Consider the following 13,997-nt stretch of genomic DNA (forward strand, 5'->3'; position numbering starts at 1 on the left):
TAGGAAAACCCGGATTAAAATCTCGCTTCTGACCTATACTGACTGTGGGATCCTGACCAAGACATACGGACTTACTACTCTAGGCAAGTCCAGAAGGAAAGGGAAGGGAATAAGCATTTGTGTAGTACCTACTGTGCACCAAGTACTATGCTAAAGATTTTACAAATACTGTCTCCGTTGAGCCTCACAACAATCCTGAGAAGTAGATGTTATTATTTTCATTTTGTAGGGCACCAAGGTGGCGCAGTGGATAGAGCACTGAGCCTGGAGTCAGGAAGACCTGAGTTCAAATCCAGCTTAGGACACTTAGTAGCCACATGACCCAGGGCAGATCACTTTTCCTCAGTTTCTTCATCTACAAAATGGAGGAGCGCCTACTTACTGCCCATCTGGACAGCTGCTCTGACGCTGAGTTCCTTCGTCCCTCCACTCCCAACTTCCATTTCTAAATCCATCAGCAAATCAGTTCTGCCATTGTTACCCTAATATGTGTTTCATTATACTCACCTTTAACTCTTCTTAATATTTCTCTAATTTCCAAACCAAAATGTCCATCTGTGGCCACCACAATCCTCTCTATGTAATTAGAATATAAGCTCTTTAAAAAAAAAAAAAGAGTACAAATTCTTTGAAAACAGAAATGGTCTCCATGTTTGTATTAATAACTTCCATGTTCAGCACAATGTTTGCCATGAACTAAACACCTTATGCTGTATATGGCTGCTTTGTACATAGTCATTTGCATGTTTTCTCCTTCATTAGACTGAGTTCTTTAAGGGAAGAGGCTTTTTCCTCTTTTTCCCAGTGCTTATCGTAGTTCCTGGCTTAATAAATTGTGATTGATTGGTCAGTTTCTTTGGGACCATAATTCCAAATTATTTTCCAGGTTGGCTACCCGATTCACAGCTCAGCTAACAGTACCTACATCGATGTGCCTATTTTCCCACAGCCCCTCCAACATTTGTCATTTTCCTTTTCTTTCAACTTTGCTAATCTGATGGGTGAGAGGTGCAACCTCAGAGTTACTTTAATATGCATTTCTCTGATTATAAGTGATTTGGAAGACTTTTTTTTATATGGTTTGAGATAACCTGGCACATAATAGATGGCTAATAAATGCTTATTGACTGAGACTGGTTGTTAATAATTACTTTTTTCATTTGTCCATTCAATAAATGGTGTGTGTAAGACAACAGTATAAGACACACCAACCAGGAAGCAAGCAGAAAGGAGGTAGAATCTTGTAGTGAGAGCCAGGGAAAACAGATGGACGTACACAGATAAGTGAATTCAATGTTTAAGTTTGCTTTGAGAAAATATAAACTCTTCCAGAGACCTTTCTTTTAAGATTGCAATTCAACACTGTGCAACAACTAAGAGATGGTCTTTTTATAGTTAGGGACAGTCAAAGGAAGGACCCAATAATGTTGATTTGTACATGAAACCCTTGTTTATTACATTTATTTTGTGGTAACTCAAGATCCTTGTAATTGTTCTCTGTGGGCACATTGCAGGAAATAAGAAGGAATGATCTGGAAAATAGATCACAAGCCTGGCAGAGGCATGACATAGTAATGACAGGGAACTTCAGTTATCCAGACATCTGCTAGAGCACTCACATTCTCTCTGTCTGTCTGTCTCTCTCTGTGTCTGTCTCTGTCTCTGTCTCTCTCTCTGTCTCTCTGTCTCTGTCTGTCTGTCTGTCTCTCTCTGTCTCTGTCTCTCTCTGTCTCTGTCTCTCTGTCTCTCTCTCTCTGTCTCTGTCTCTCTGTCTCTGCCAAAATCTGAGCAGCTAATAACTCCCTGACTTTCCTGAATGATAATTTCATCCTCCAAAAAGTAGAAAAACCAACAGGGAAAATTTTATCCTGGATCTGGTTCTTACTAGTGAGAATAACTGGTTGCTGAGATAGAAATGTTGGGAAGCTTGAAAAGAAGAGACCTCTCCCTCCTATTGTTTGTGGTAAAGGAGAATCATCTGAGGGACATTCTTTATTTTGGAAAAATAAATTTCAAAAGGTTCCGCCACAACATTGGATGTGAAGAAATAAGTAATAGAGACAGCTTAAGAAAGCTGTGCAAAGTAAGAAAACGCTTGGGTCCCTGCGTGGCTCTTTTTAAAATTACCAGCTAAGTTTTTATTTTTTTTCCTCCCTCCTGTCTTCACCCTTTCCCCAAAATCTGGGGAATAAAAAAAAAGCAAAACTCTCTTAACAAATGAGCACAGTCAAGTAAAATAAACTTAGATTAGCTACGTCCAAAACGTGTCATTCTGTGTTCAGCACCCCTCTATCAAGAGAGGTTATAAGTTGTTGCCTTAAGTGAGTTTTCTTCACTTCACTCTGGATTACTTCATACAATGCCTCCCAGGTTTCCATTAAATCATTTCCTTTCTCAACTCTTACAGCATAATATTACTCCATATACCATGATTTGCTTAGCCATTCTCCAAATGATGGGCACCCTTTTAGTTTCTAGTTCTTTGACACTATAGAAAGCTATAAATATTGATGTACATATAAGACCTTTACCTTTTTAAAAAAAAATCTATGGGGCGGGGGGGGGGGGCGGCTAGGTGGCACAGTGAATAGAGCACTGGTCCTGCAGGCAGGAGGACCTGAGTTCAAATCCAACCTCAGACACTTAACACTTACTAGCCATGTGACTTTGGGCAAGTCACTTAACTGAATTTCCCTGCCTTCCCCCCTCCAAAGAGCAAAAAAAAGAAAAAAGAAACCTACAAGGCAATAGAGCACCAGCCCTGGAGTTAGGAGGACCTGAGTCCAAATCCTGAGTTCAAATCCAGCCTCAGACACTTAACACTTACTAGTCATGGGACCTTGGGCAAGTCACTTAACTGCCTTCCCCCTGCAAAAAAAAATCTCTCTCGAGTGTATAGGGCTAGTTGTGGTACCACTGGATCAAAGGATTTACACAATTTTGATAACTTTGGAAACATAGTTCCAAATTGCTTTACAGATTAGTTTATACTCAATTTACAGCTCTACATCAATGTACCTGTTTTCCTACAGTTCGTCCAACATTTGCCTTTTTCCTTTTCTGTCAATTTTGCCAATCTAATGGATGCAAGGTGGACCCTCGGACTTACTTTAATATGCATTTCTCTGTGAATGGTTTGGAACACTTTCATATGGTTTGAGATAACTTGGATTTCATTCCTTGATAACATTTCATATCCCTTTTGATTTGTCTGTCTTTTGTTAGTTTTAAAATTTGCATGAGATTTGAATTACTTGTTCTTTTAATATTTTATAAAATTTGCTTGTAAATTTATCTGATTCTGTTTTTTTTTTCTTTTGGGAGTTAATATTTAGCTTGTTTAATTTCTTCTGAGATTGGGTTATTTAAATTCTCTGTTTCTTTTTCTTCTAATCTGAGTATTTGTATCAGCAATGCCATATTCACAATGCCTATAGAGATTACAAATATGCTGATATAATTATCCATTACAAAATACGTCATGTTTGCCATATGAGGAAATAAACTAGAAAATTTATTAAGATACCAAAAGACTGAGTCCCAAAACCAGAAAGTGAAAGCCATCAGAGTAGTTATGATATTGGCACAGGTAGATAAAGTAGAAAGCACCCACATTTTCAAGCCTTTAAAACAGAACAGGCTACCTCAGGCAAAGGTCCTCCTCTCCCCACACACAGCAACCACCCAGCGTCCTGGAAGCGCGCTCCCAGCAGCTCTGGCCCCTGGCAGTCCTCAGCAGGAGTCCTTAGCAGAAAGTCCTTAGCAGTCCTAACTCAAAAAAGGGCTTCGCGCTGCCACTGCCTCTGCTGCTGCCGCCGTCACCACCACCACCAGCCAACGCAGGAACGCTAGCTTGGCTTCCGCTTCCTCTTGCTCCGCCCCTTCCTGCTACATCAGCAAGTCCAATGGGGCATGGAAGATCTTTAAATCCCATAACCCTTACAGTATTTTATATTTTTATAAAATATTCATGCATCCATTTAAGTTGTTGGTTTTATTGTCATATAGTTGGATAAAATTGGTTCATAATATTTTATTTCTCCTTCATTAGTTGAGAATTGACCTTTTTCTTTTTGATATTGGTAATGTGACTTCTCTTCATTTTAATCAGATTAGCTAAAAGCTTATCCTCTGCGATGGTTAGGTGGCAAAGTGAACAGAGCACTGGCCCTGGAGTCAGGAGGACCTGAGTTCAAATCTGACCTCAGACACAACACTTACTAGCCGTGTGACCTTGGACAAAACATTTAACCCCAATTGCCCTTCCTTCTCCCCTCCAAAAAGTTTATGCTCCCCCCAACAAAGAGAATTAATAGTTTTATTTATTTATTCATGAGGTTTTTGCTTTCAATTTTTTGAAAATTTTTCTATGATTTTCCAGATAACTATTTTGCTATTTAGTTGGAATTTTTTTAGTATGTGGCCTTCTATTTTTTGTTTATTTGAATGCTCAGATCATTGATCTATTTTTTTCATTGTTTTTGACACAAGTGTTTAGAGATATAAACATTTTCCTAAGAATTGCTTTGGTTGCGTCCCAAACATTTTGGTATGTTACTTCATTCTTATCATTATCATTGAGGAAGTTATAGGTCATTTCTGTAATTTATTCTTTGACCCACGAATTCTTTAGATTTAAGTTATTTAGCCTCCAGGTTATTTTTAATCCTTTATTTAACAGTCATTTTATTGTATTTTATTGCATTATGGCCAATACAGGATATGCTTAATATTACTACTTTTGTGCATTTGTTTATGAGGTTTTTATGCCCTCATACGGTCAGCGTCTGTAAAGGTACCATTCACATCTAAGAGATATGTATACTCCTTTCTGTTCCTATTCAGAAATTACCAGAGATCTATCATATTTAACTTTTTTAAGATTCTATTCAGGTCCTTAACTTCTTAGATCTAAAGGAGTGCCTTAAAGTTTCCCAAAGGAGGTCAAATTTGCATGAGAAGATGGGAGTTTCTACAAACAAAATATGAAAATAGAATATAAATCCTGAAAGTAGACTAGAGATCTAAATAGCAAAACCTCTAATAGATTTGTAACAAAGAGTAATATGAATAGGATACATATTTCCAGTGGAATGATAGATCAGTAGGAGCTCTGCAAGTGTTAGGAAAACGGCAAAATTCTGATAGCATTAAAATTTTACTTAAGCCCTAAAGTATCTAATGATGTCCAAAAAAAAATGAGGCTTCCACAACTTCCCAGCAATTAATTTTAACAGATCTCAAACTTGTCGTAAACCAGCAACCTTGATTAACCTTCATGATGCAAAACCTATACATTAAAAGAATTCCAGCTGGTATACATGACCAGGAAATTTGAGAGAATATGTGGTTCTAATAGATCTAGGAACTTTTCTTTTATAATTTCTTAATAATCTTCTTTTTTTTAACATAGGTTTTCACATGCAGTGATTCTAAAGTTATCCTCTCCTTGACTTGATTTCTAGGTCAATTGTTTTTGAGAGCAGATACCTAACATTTTGGGGGGCAGCTAGGTGGCACAGAGGATAGAGTTAGTCATCTTCCTGATTTCAACTCTGGCTTCAGACACTTACTAGCTGTGTGATCTTGGGAAAGTCACTTAATCCTGTTTGTCTCAGTTTCCTCATCTGCAAAATGATTAGGAGAAGGAAATGGCAAATTACTCCAGTATCTTTGCTGAGAAAACTCTAAATAGGGTTGGATACAATTGAAATGACCAAACAAAACAGCCCAGAGCTTTCTCCTGTTTTTTTGTGGTTTTTTTTCCATCTTTTGATTTTCTAAGATGGCTTGGTTTTTTGTGGAATCACAAATTTCCATTTCATTTATTCCAATTTTCATAGAATCCATGACCTTTTTTTTTTCTTTCTTTTATCTCTTTATAAGGGTTCCCTAGTTAGGAGGGCAAGGAATATATTTGAAAATGAATGTATTAAAAAAAATCCATCTAAAATGTTAAATTAAAAATAAATGTATAAAAATAGTAAGTGTGCAGCTAGGTGGTGAGGTGGATAGAGTGCCAAGGTAAGTGCCTGGGTAAGTCACTTAACCCTGTTTGCCTCAGTTTCCTCATCTGTAAAATAAGAAGGAAATGACAACCTATTTAAGTATCTTTGCCAAGAAAACCCCAAATGGGGTCATGAAGAGTCAGACATGACTGAAAAACAATTGAACAAAACAAGAAATAAGTAGAACAGCAATCAATGATTCCCATAATTCATTAGGATGTGAGTTTCTTGAAGGCAAGGACCATGCTTCTCGCCTTTCTTTGTATTCTTGGCATTTATCCAATGCTTTGCACATACTTAATGAATAATTGTTGACTAAGAGCCTCTCAATCAATCAATTCACAACCATTTCTTGAGCACCTACTAGTTTGCAGGCATTATGCTAGGCCCTAGAGATATAAATAAAAAGAATGAAACAATCCCTATACACAAGGAGTTTATATTCTACATAGGAGTTTATTTTTCATTTTCTTTTCAAAATTAAATAGATTCAAATAAATCTTTTTTTCCATTGCCACTATATAAGTTAAAGGTGAGGCCTTGTTGAGACATTCAACTTTTGGTCAATGCTTGCCAGATTACAAGAGAAAAATACTTAATGCTATCTCTAAAACCAGTTTCATTCTCTTGGACCCATATATGATCTATCTTTAGCGACAGATTGTCTGTTTATAGCTGGAGCTGAATAATCCTATGAAGAAGATAAGGTGCTGATCTAGCAAGCTAAGAATAAATTAAATTTGTGTTTGTCTACTTGTTCCAATTCAAAGAAAGAGGCCAGTCTCTTCAGTCTGGTGTGTGCAGCACCCCACCAACACTGATGCCTTGTGGCAGAGCCCTTTTCAACACACCCTCTGTCCCTGGCACCACAGTCCCACTTGCCAGACGACCAGTTACAGGACTTTAAACTCCAGCCCAATTAGAAACATTGCTGCCACATTAATGTTGTCTCAGTGTTGCTGCTTCCCATCTGCTCACCCATTTATGCCAGATCTTCCATTTAAATAAAAAAACTTCAAAATTTGGTTTCCTAGCAACAAGAGAGTTCCCCCAGGGCCCATGCCTGCTTCCATATAAAGGAAGGTACAATGTAGCTTCAATGCCAGGGCTTCAAGCAGCAGCCCTTTTCTCCTCTGCTTGACCCAAAACATAGTTTCCAGCTACATTGACTTATGGAGCTTGGGATGGGGTTCTAGCCCTGAAGACAATCATCCTATGTACAGTAGGGCAGAAAGAGTGAGAATCACAGAATTCTAGAGCTGGACGCCACATCGGTGACAGCACAGTCTAATCTGAGAATGCATCCCCACTACAACCTGGCTGATCTCCAACGAAGGGGACGCCAGGATGTCCCTAGGGCCTATTATTCCATCTGGGGGCAGTTCTTCTAGGAAGTTTCCCTGATGCCATGTTTGCCTCTTTGCCAATGACCACCTTGCTGCGCCTTTTTCTTCATGATGGGAGCAAAAAGATCACATCAGATCCTATACCTGCCAGCATGACGTTGGACATCTGTAACATGAGAGCATCGGACTGCAATAACTCCATACTCCCTTTCCACTCTTCATCTATGAGACAGAGGGAAAGGAAAAAGTCCCCGATTTTATGTGTTAGTTTCAGTGTTATGTAATTGCAAGTTCTTGCTCTTCACCCTCCTCTACCCCCTCCAAAAAAGATTTAAATGTTTTGGGGTTATTTTGTTTGAGGGATTACTTAAAGACTATCTTAAATGAGAAATCAGGCCTCCAGATCCGTGCTCATACATAACTATGATATTCACATCTAAGATGCCAAATGTTCTGCGAGGGAAAAGAGAATTCAAGGAGAAAATTGTCTGGTACTAATAATGGAAAAGAAACATTATTTCACCTTTAAATGGCTTTTCCCATCATCATCATCATCATAAAGTTCTGGAGTTGGGATTTGGAGTAGAACACCTTGATTTTTTTGTTGTTTTGTTCTTTTTTTTTTTATAGTCACATCCAATTTTTCATGACCCCATTTGGGGTTTTCTTGGCAAAGATATCAGAGTGGTCTGCCATTTCCTTCTCCAGCTTGTCCCCATTTTACAGATGAGGAACTGGTGTCAGACCAGGTTTGAACTAAGATCTCCCTGACTCCAGGGCCCAGTGCTCTAGCCACTGTACCACCAAACTTCACCCCAGGATGTTTAGAGCAATCTTAATAGAGGGTATAGTGTATAACGGGAGAGAAATCATTACCCAAAGGTTATGGACCTTGGAGACTGAATGGTCACAAAAATAAGCTCACTTGTCGACACAAGGTTTGAGGTACTTTTAGCTTTCTCACTAGAAATGCCTATAGGGAATTGGGGATATGGATTTCAAAGTCAGATCATGACTGGACATACAAAATTGAATCAGATGCACAGAGGTGGTAGTTAAAAAAAATGGGAGTCAAACAGATTGACAGCAGAGGGATGAGAAAGGACAGACCCTTGGGAACATTCATCTTGAGGGTCCATTTGCTTGTCTCTGTATTCACTTAGCACTCTATTTTGAGGCACCTAGGTACCACAGTGGATAAAGCACCAGACAAGTCAGGAGGACTTGAATTCAAATCCAGCCTCAGACACTTACTAGCTGTGTGACCCTGAGCAAGTCACTTAACCCTGTTTGCCTCGGTTTCCTCATCTGTCAAATGAACTGGAGAAGGAAATGTCAGTATCTTTGCTAAGGAAACCCTAAATGAAGTCATGAAGAGTCAGACACAACTAAACAACAAAACCTACTTTGTGTTTATTTTGGTCTAATAGCCAGGCAGTTTCTAAAGTCAAATCCCTCTTCTGACACATGATGGCTATGTTACCCTGGGCAAATCACTTAATCTCTCAGTACTCTAGGCAGCTCTCCAGTACTATAAATTGCAGAAAAGTTGTTAAACTTCAATGATAGAGGGAGTTTCCTCATCTGGGCGTTCCCTGTCTATATTAATGAAATTCCAGGTTCGGTTCCTATTCCATCTCCTCTACATTTGCCTGTTTGTATATGTCGTCTCTCCTGATTGTCTCTCCTTACCATAGCCTTTGTACCCCAGTGCCTAGCACAAAGTAGCTTAACATGTGCTAATAATGCTTGCCGATTGAGTAATCATTCAGGAAATGGCCAAAGTACCAAGAGAAGAGACTGAGAAGCAGTTGTTGGGTCCTTGATGTCATTTCCTCCTGCCTCCTGCTAGACTTTTTTTGATGAAAACCATCAAAATATGATATTTCTGAGATAGAACGGAGAATATATTCAGTAGAAAGGGATGGTCTACAAAGTCTTGTGGTTGTGATGGTTGTTACTGTTTGTCCTTTGTTTTCAAAAAGGACCAAAGACAGTGTCCTGACATGCACCTGAAGTGGATTTAAGTGAGATAGAGCTGTGCAAAGTCATCGGCTTCACCCTCTCCTCCAGAGTCATCAAAGTCCCAAAGTCATGAAGACTAGCAATGACCCAGGATGTGGGGATGACCTTAGCCTTTCTAAATTAAGATCACTTCTCATCTGAAGAGAAGTCACAGAAAATAGAAGCTTTAGAAGGGAGGGAAAAAAAAGTCGTGGAATTTGGCAACCAGGAAGTCATTAGTGATGCTTGAGGAAGAAATTTCATTAGAGTAGTGGTGACAGAAACCAGGTTACAAAAAGATTGAGGAAAGAGGGAAGGTGAGGAATGGGAGCATGAAACAGAGACAACTTTAAAAATTAAAGTCCTTTTTATTAGGAATGCAAACATCAACAAACACAAACATCGCAAAATACAAACAGAAAATAGTATTGTATATGAAACTGTGAAGCTGTTACATAATTCTTAAAGTGTGTGTTAAATTTAACAGGATATCACCAGCACTCCCCTGTGTGTCTGGATCCCCTTCTGGACTTCTTTCTGCTTTCTTCTGTGTATTTTAAAAAATGTTTCATTGATGCTGGGATTTTAGGGTTTTTTTTAGCACCACTGTCACCACCTAACAACTGTTCTGCTCTCCCCCACCCTAAGAAGTACTTCTTTGTAACCAATAATAGTTTTCAAGGTTAGATATGAAGGGAAGACAGATGAGATGGTAGCTGGATGGGGTATTCAGATGAAGGAAAAGTTTTTTTAAGCTGGGAGAGATGGAAGATCCGAGCACATTTGTAGGCAAGTGGAAAGAAGCCAGAAGTGGAGCAGAGACTGATGATGGATAAAAGAGAAAGAAGGATCATTAGAACAAAGCCTAGAAGGAGGCAGGAGGAAATGGGATCAAGGACCCAAACAGGGTGAAGTAACTTGCCCAGGGTCATACTGCTATTACCTGAGGCTGGATTTGAACTCTGGTCCTCTTGACTCTAGACCCAACACTCTATCCACCATGATACTCAACTACCCATCCTGGCACACAGTAGGTGCTTAATAAATTCTTGTTGACTTCCTTTCTTCCTTACTATGAACAGGAAGCTCATCTTCTATTTGGACTCTATGTGGGACTGTTCATCATGACCTGGAAACAATAAAGGGCTTCTTGTAAATCTTAAAGTGTTGTGTAAATTCAAGCTATTGTTATTACAGGGTCATAAAGGTTTCAGGTTCTGGCCTGGTGACCAGCTCTGTCATCTGCAGAGAAGCCTAGCTAAGCTACCTACATCTCACAGCCTCAAACCTCTCATTTAAGTGAGCAAATTCTACCCCCCAATTCAGCTGCAGGCTGGTGGTCTTAGCCACAGCAGTTACCAAAGACCATCTGCTGAGTTATAAAGGAGTTGTGGTGTGTATCAGTGGAGAGGATGTCTGTACCAAAGGGGCTGCGGATCCTTGTAAGGGATCATGCCATGCTGCCTTCCCTGTGGATAGAGGCAGAGCGGGAAAAGACAGTGGATGGAAATCACATGCATAACTTTCTCCAATGTCTCTGTCTAGCTCTGTCTCTCTCCCTCTGTCTGTGTGTGTATACACATGCGTATATGGGTGTGTGCACACACACTATACATATACACAAACACACATGGGAGTGTATGTATGTGTGTGCCTATGTGTATACATGTGTGTATAATACACATCACCTCTAATACACATATGTGTACACTTGTACGTATATACACTGATATAGATATGTACTGCCTCTAATACATGTGTGAATATATGCATGCATATACACATATTGCCTCTAACACACATGTGTGCACATATACAGATATACTTGTATGTACACACATACATATATACACACACATTCATGTCTGTATAGATGTAGATATGGACATATAAATTCTGCCTCTATTTTGTTTAGCAAGTGCCAAATTTAACCTTAGCTATATTATTAAGCATCTCCTAGATAGGACAGAATGCTGTCCTGCCACTTTAAAAACATTAAACTTAGACAAGACATGGTCCATCTTCATGGAGCTTACGGTGTAGATACTAGCAGAGTTCTTAACTTGTTTTGAATCGTGGACTCCTCTGGCAGTCTGGCAAAAACCCCTTCTCATAATATTTTTAAATCCATCCATTAAAATACATAGGATTACAAAAGAAACCAATTCTATTGGAATATATGCATGTGTGTACATATACACATGCATATATGTATATGTGTGTATATGTTTTTATTTATTTTTTTAGTAGGGAGGATGCAGCTTCCAGGAGGCATAGGCTGCTGGTCTAGTATCCAGGGTCTGCTCCTACTGACAGTTCAACCTTTGATTGCCAGACCTAGATCTTTCTTGGATCTATGAGTCCTCTTGTCTGTGTCCAAGGGTGGTGCTTCTGGATGTTGCTTCCTCCCTCTGGTCACTCACTTTCTAATGGGTTTGCATCTTTCTGGAGGGTGCCTCTGTTCCCTGCTGGATTAATTATCTCCTGAGGATATGGGTTCCTGCACCAATCAACAGTAGCAAGGAGAGAGAGGATTTTTCTCCTCATGCCAAAAAGAGCTGTCCAAGCATAAGCATGCCAGTTTTCCTTCTAATCCTATCAAGGAGAAATTGTTGCATTCTGTAAAGGAAGAAAGGGCAGCTAGGTGGCTCAGTGGACAGTGTGTCAGACCTGGAGTAGGAATACCCATCTTCTTGAGTGCAAATCTGACTTCCAGACTCCTACTAGCTGTGTGACCCTGGGCAAGTCACTTAACCATGTTTCCCTCAGTTTCTCCATATATAAAACAAGCTGGAGAAGTAAATGGCAAATCACTCTATTTATCTTTGCCAAAAAAAAAAAAACCCAAGTGGGGTCACAAGGATTTGGACACAACTGAAAAATGACTGAAAACAACAAAGGGAAAAGAGAGTGGTAACATCTTTGTACTTTGTTAACATGTTAATACCTCATTGACTCTGTTATCTGTGCACACACACATCTTGCTTTCTGTGACTACATCAAGTAAGCAGGAACAGAAGGAAGAAATCTGTGGTTTGTGACCAATTACCCCTCCTGCCCCCATAGAAATTATAAATTCTAGAAGAATCAAGATTAACTCCTCTTACTTTAAAAAAACAAACAAACAAACTCCTCACAGTACCCACTGCTGGGCTTCATTCCACCCAGTTTCTTCATCCATAATAATTTGCTTGAGATACCTTTATTTGCCCCCAAAACATCTAAACTGCCCTATCTCTCCCAAATTTCTGCAACTTTGAGATGTCCTCAACTCTCCAGTTTATTTTTCACACAAATATCCAAGTGATCAATATTTCTGAGAGATTTATTAGTAGCTAGTATGGGCAATCGGTCAACACTGTAGATATGCACCTAGTTACATGGAAATAGTGTTCTTTTCTCCTCTTGACTTCTCTTGGCCACTAACATTTAAGAGTGGAAATGGCAAGCTTTTAGTAACCTCTGTTGGATCAATTTTTAGACAAGGGAAGGGCTCTATTTAAACGATTCCCCTATCCCACCTCTTGTTTCACAAGTGGAAAACACAAGTAGTGATGCTGGAAAGGTCCCTGCCTATTCCTTGGGCTCAGACTCCTCTCAAGACAAAAGAGTAAACCATGCTTTTGGAATGTGAATGATGGAGTGGGGAGGCCCCCTAATGGTCGATACGCTAATTGCACCTCAAGGGAAGGGGACCTCGAAATACAGGACTAGAGAGGGTTCTAATGGGTCCTCTAGTCCAGTCTACTGTTTCTGGGCACAGTTACACAAATCATGCTGAATCATTCTCTGCCCTATTCTACAGCTCTCTAAGGAAGTTAGCAAGACCACTTTCATTGCAATCCTAGCAACAAATCTTAGAAATCAGAGTTAAAGGTTATCTAGTCCTGGCTATTTTATTTTTAATTTAATTTAACAAAAAAGTTTTCTCTTCCTTCCACATCCATGAAAAAGAAAAGCAAAACCCTTTTAATAAATTACATAACAAACAAAACAAAGTCCCATATTTGTCCACATCCAAAAGACATGTTTCATTCTTCATTGAGTCCGTCATGACTCTGGGGGAGGGGGGCACATGCTTCAGCACTGGTCCTTTGGGATCAGGGTTAATTGTTGCTTTGAACAGAATTCAAAGTTCCAACCCATTTTCTAAATGAGACAAATAGAAAAATGGTTAATTTATTTCCCTTAAAGGGAGATTTGTTTTCTCTCTATCTTTGTGCCAACAACATCTAGGACCGTACATTGCACATCTTAGATACTTTAAAAATTTTTATTATTCAAATCTGAGCAGAATATAACATTTAAATCCCTTCACAATCTGGCAATACCTACCTTTCCACAATCATTTCACACTATTTTTCATTCTGCATCTTACATTCCAGACAAACCAGCCTGCCTGCCATTTTCTATATACACTTCTTCTCCCATCTTCATACCTTTGATAGGAAATCTCCCAAACCTAGAATGCCATTCCCCCTCACTTCTGCCTCATGGTATCTCCTGCTCTCTTCAGAGCTTAGCTCAATTACATCAATTAGATATTGGGGTTCTTTTTAAAAAATTGTTGTGTATGTGTCCAGGTAACAGAAGCAATTGTTTAATATCAATTAGATATTGGGGTTCTTTTTAAAAAATT

The sequence above is a fragment of the Petaurus breviceps genome, unplaced genomic scaffold, assembly GCF_028583685.1.
Source record: "Petaurus breviceps papuanus isolate PSGF00001 unplaced genomic scaffold, PetGlider_PUasm1.0 90919, whole genome shotgun sequence".
Taxonomy (NCBI): Eukaryota; Metazoa; Chordata; class Mammalia; order Diprotodontia; family Petauridae; genus Petaurus; species Petaurus breviceps.